We start from the raw sequence: 6,000 nt of genomic DNA, 5'->3' as shown, positions 1-6,000 counted from the left end.
AAAAAGACAATATTTGTGACATTGCGAAGATTACAATATGAAATATATGCGGGACAGATCTTAATAATCCGGGGTAGTTTCCACAAAGCCAGTTTTGACTTAAGTCAAAAATTTAAATATGATTTCAGGCCTTATTTTTGCGCCTTGTAAATTAAAATTTTAAAGAGCTCATCATTAAGACATTAAGACATACATTAAGACAAATTTATCAAAATTTTATCTTTCATTACCTAAAATTAAATATTGTAACAAGGTTTTAAGTTTTGACTTAAGCCAGAAATGCCTTTGTGGAATGGGTCCCCGAGGTATATTACTGAATTATACCCATTCATACTTAGCCCATAAGCGAGTACCCATAAAAACATAATGCTACGTTAGAGTGGATAAAAATCCAGAGAACAGTTTGAAGATCATGTATGTATATTATTACTTACCTCTGATGCACTCTATCCGTTTACTGATAACACTATTTGTCTTTCATCAAATGGCTAAATGAACTCTACGGCTGATAAACTACAAAGGAAGTTTGTGAATAATTGACTGGCTTAGAGTGAAAACACTGCTATATAGAGAATAATTTATCTTTTACTCGAGCTACGTTTGTCTTCTAGTCTACCGCTCAAGTGGTCCGTGCTATTTTAAGCCCACGAGAGTTACATTTTTTTTGTGAAGAAATGTAGCTGACAGCGCGTGAATAGATGCTCTTGTATGAATCGCTATTTTGACCCAAACCGGTTAGAATCTGGACATAAATGCCTGGTTAACACTGCTTTACGATGTAGTGTTTCAAACACAAATATTAAAAAAAAATTTTTTTGTTAATTTCATCTACAACTTTAACCAGTCATTTGATCCGCTTTTCTGGCAATTTGTTGATTGAAGAGATTTTCTATCAAGCATGTATTTAAACCACGTATAATAATGATGATTGATTTGTATCAAACTTAAACACTTGTTCGCGTTCAGTTGTCTGGAAGACTAGGTTTGGAGGCAATTGAGTATACACAGTAAAAATATAGCAATATGCTGAAGGCAAACAATTAATACTTGAAAGTTCAACATCAACATAAGATGGTCATAATAGCTACTCGATCTTAAAGGTAAATATTGAAAGAAGCAGCCCAAGTAAGGTGCCTTTCTGGACACGAAAGAAGTGAGCAGTGAATTATTAAACAGCGCGTCTGGAACAGTTTAATAAAGATGTATTTTTCGGGCCTAGATTTCAACAAAACGTTGAAGTATTCAGAAAGATAGCAACACAAATGTAAAATAAAAATCACATAAGTTGTCAAAACTTGTTCAACTGTGTATCTCCCTCAAAAGGGTGGAATGTTTCACCAATGAACATCTTATTTCAAATTTGCATGAAACAAAGGACATGAAGTGCAGAAAAATTTCTAGAGCAAAAACTGGAAGAGGGTTTCATGTTCTTTTTCATCCTTAAATATGACTGGGATCAAATAAGTTCAGCGTTGTTCAGTACAACTTGGTTGTCCAACTACTGGTTAGAGCCGTGAGAATATCAACAACAGAACAAAAAGCACTATAATTTTGTAGAAAAGTAATTAAATGGCCCACAAGTCGGATTTCTCTGTAACTTTTGGATAAGCTATGTTCTAAGTTTCAAATCAGAATAACGAAAAGTTCTGAACAAAGACCAGGACAATTGAATAGTGCTTGAAGTAAAGGTCACCACTGCGTTGAAGATTCCGTGAAACTCGGACAGTAACTTGTCATGGTAAAGCCAGTTATCAGGTATCGATGAAGCAGAATGAACCGATGAAATAAAGACTGAAACACAGCCAAATAGGACAAAATCGGACTAACGGAGGTAAAAATTATTGACTTTGGTAATAAACGACCGGCACGGTTAGAAACTCAACTTCATCTGTAACTTGTCATGTACATGTAGCAAGTTTCAAATCAATACTATCAATTACTTCAAATCAATAATCAAAATCGGAAAACCGTTTCGTGACTAAAGACTAATCCACTGACGGATTAAACAGCGCTGGCACAATGACATTCTTGGCATCGAGTCTTCGAATTCGTCACCTGGAATGGAAATAGGATAAGTCTACTTCAAAAGACACCTCCAGGTAATGATTATTTATTTATTTATTTATTTATTTATTTGATTGGTGTTTTACTTATATTTCACTTATACGACGGCGGCCAGGATTATGGTGAGAGGAAACCGGGCAGAGCCCTAGAGAACACCCAACACCAGCCGCCCAGGTAATGAGATCTGTCGAATGCTACAGTTGCATGAAATAGTACGTGTCCTTTTCTCGATTGACTAGGCGAAATCAAAGGGTGGACTCGACAATGGCATCGTGTGGATGCATCTTTTGCACACGTGGAGTAAATCTATAATCCTCTCCGGTACAGGTAGTGGATTAACATATAAATGGAATAAATAGCGCAAAACTCGACCAGCCCAGTTACAGTCCGATACGATCACCCGCTCACTGAGTGATGGAATTTTAAAGTATGAAGTTTGACATCCACTGAGCTTCACACGCTAGCTTCACACACTAGTATATGTACAAACTTTATGAATATAACCATACTAAATACACTTTCACAATACACGCTGCGAACATTTCTCACGGTGTGACTAAAATAGGAAATGATAACATATATAGTCTGATCTTAGCATCTAAACTTTGGAGAATGACCCTGTGACATAGGGTATAGAGCAAAGCATTCATTAAGTTACTGCGGTGACAATAATGCTTCTCTTTTACATAATGAAGACATTAAACGATAAACCTGTTCACTATGGAAGAACACTAAATATAAGCGTCATCTCCGACATTCGAATACCATTCGTAGTCCTCAAAGGGCGTTCCAAGTCGATAATCGCAAGATCCATTTCCAAAACAACGTTTAACACTAGCTCCCAAAGACAAAGGAATGTAAGAAATTATGCAAATGGAAAGTAAAGCCGGTAACACACAAGAGACAAGCGGTCTCAGAATTCCATATCAAAGTTCAAATTCGTAGTCCATGAATGAATTCCAGGTCAAGTAACAATTAAACAAGGTATCTCAGTCGCGCTTTGATTGCAACTGTTCATAAAGGCATCATTCAGATGTAATGAGCATGGCTGCCTTTACGGTCCCTAGCCCCAGGTTAAGCGGTATTAGATACAATTCGAAAATGACGAGCGTTACAGACCTCAAAGCCATCAATCGTACTGTCGTTCCATCGTCAAAATTTAATGAACAGAAAACAAATCCCCTTGCAAATCCACGAACGTATGACTCAATCAGTTGTTGACACGTGGTGTTGTGCACTGAGGAATCTCCAGCTGACTTCATCAATCCTGCACACTGAGGTCGGTGGTCTGTCAGATAACAACCACGGCCGGTGGTTTTTAGGATCACGGGAAAGTGATTTACTCCTATCCTTGGCGTAACCAACTGTCAAATGAAAACAATATTACAGCCCATTGATTTCTGTTCTACATCCAATGAAATTACCATTTTTATTGCTTAACGTTGTTTGGCGATCTTGTTAAATTCGTTGACATTGAGGGTGGTAATGACGAAAGCTTACACTCAGGAGTAGGCTGATCTCCTCAGTGTTTAATGCTTACGCAAATCTGAAAAATCAGGGAAAGTAGCTCGTACATGTATATATGTAATAGGTCAAATAGCTTACAGGTGTCAGTTAAGAAACTTCTTAAGGCAAGACTTTAATATTATTATTGCTTAACTCACGATCTACCACGAAGTCAAAGGGCATAAATGGCATAATTTGGTATTTGAAAACTAGGTGGACACCTAATGCCTGGTAAGGAATGTAGTGTCTTCTCGTATATAATAGCCCTATAACAATAGAGAAAGATATGGTTATGTTGGCAGTATTGGAGGGGAGGCTCTTCATCGTGGTGCGAGAAGCAGACTGGCAAGCACGTCTGGTGAACTCGGATTACGGCACTGTATCTAACGATCAGTGTCCAAGTAAACATAAATGTTAAGTTTGAACGCAGATTGCACAAGCAGAGCCAGATAACCTTCCGGATTTGAATATTGTGGATTTAATGACAGTTTAATAGCTTGAACATAACATGGGTTGTAAGCGCCATGTTAGCGTGGCACTCAGACGTCAGACTATAGTCTTCTTCGTTGTATTTACTTACATGCGCGGATGTAAAACTGAATTATGTGAAGTTATCAAATCCAAATTAATGGATCAGTTCGACATTTGTTTTGGTATTAACAGACGATACATCTGAAGCCCTTTGGAAAATACTTTTCTTTAGTGGATTAAAGCCGAAGCTGAAACAGATTTTCAAACTCTCCTACCCCCATGGTAGGACACAAGATTAAATTTCACAGGAAACATAACATCCATTCTTAATCATCTTTAAACACAATTTTGTGTGATGCATGTTTGGTGAAAATGACACCTTACGGCCCAATGGGCTAAAAGAGTTGTCTCCCTTGATATGGTTTTGTTGTGCACAAAGTGTCTCCTGCTCGCCTTTTCTGTAAATGTGGTTAGAACAAAAAGTTATAAACTTTGATTTTTAACTAACTGATGTCATGCCTCGAGCAACGGCACCCAATAACAGTGAATGTGACGGTAAATACTAGGAATGCTGTTTAAGTGGTGCGTTCACTGAGTTCAGGTTTGCATACGCGTAAAGCACAGTAAGACGAGGGGACGTTACATGGTTGTCCTATGTCCATATCAATAATTGGAAATCACCAAATGCCCGACTTATCATCTTGTGTATTGGAATTAATGTTAAGGCAAATGTTAAGGGTGGTATCTCATAAAGTACTGCATGTACTGAACTGTACTTTTGCATACATGTACAGCACAATACCACAAGGTTTCTTCTCTCATCACATCTCTTTAATGTACTAGAAATTTTGCATTAATGTGTTTCCGTTATGTGAGCTCTTGGTCAGTCTTGGGGGCTAACGCATCGTAATGAGCCAGTACTCTTTCACCAATGCGGTAGCTGTGAGTTCAAGTCCAGCTTATGCTGGCTTCCTCTCCGGCCTTACGTGGGAAGGTCTGTAAGCAACCTGGTCGTGGGTTTCCCCCGGGCTCTGTCCGGTTTCCACCCACCATAATGCTGGCCGCTGTCGTATAAGTGAAATATTCTTGAGTACGGCGTAAAACACCAATCAAATAAATAAATAAATAAATAAAGGGTGAAAAACACTTACGAATACAAAATTCCCATCCTCTCTCACTATCAGAACTGGTGTTAAATTCATTGTAATGCTACGTTTGATCCACAAAACCTAACTGGTTAGTTTAACTTCTGGAGCCTATCAGCTCAATCTTCCATGAATATTTGGTACTGTCAGTACTGTCACATAATACTCTTTGTACATGTAAACATGCGTATATATTTACAGGTAAATTATGCATCGTCTTTACTCAGTTATCTTCTTGTGTACAATGACGAAGTGCACTTGACGATTCTTTTTAATGATCAGTAATACATAATAGGACAAGGCTAAATTGATTTCAAATTTATGACACGTCACACACAGGATTGATAACCGCCCTACACATAACACAATCATTTTAAATGGAGAAATAAATCCTCAACACCACAACTTCTCATATGTGATAAACTAAATTTCCTTGGCGGTATCTGGAATCATTTATAGATGTAGTTCAGAGATCGTTGACTCTTGGGAAACTTGTACTGGTTGGAAAAGCCCTATGTTGTCGAAAACAGTTAAACTGACAGGTAAGGTACAATCTGTCATCCACCATTGCCTATTTTAAAAGGAGATGAAAACTTCAAACAATGACACTATAGGCTGAAAAGAGCACATTTTGTTTATTTGGTGGTACCTGCTGCATAATTCTGCGATTTTTCCTCGCCATACACGTAAAGTCTGAAAACAGCAAAGATGGCATAAATCGCTGAGTTCATTGCATCCTCTATCTTTAACACCTTGTAATTTATGCTGGGGGTGTCTTGCCTCTCAGCCAATGAGAGTCGTTACTCTCTTAGTG

Source organism: Liolophura sinensis, chromosome 7 (genome assembly GCF_032854445.1).
Source record: "Liolophura sinensis isolate JHLJ2023 chromosome 7, CUHK_Ljap_v2, whole genome shotgun sequence".
Taxonomy (NCBI): Eukaryota; Metazoa; Mollusca; class Polyplacophora; order Chitonida; family Chitonidae; genus Liolophura; species Liolophura sinensis.
This window is presented reverse-complemented; position numbering follows the sequence as displayed.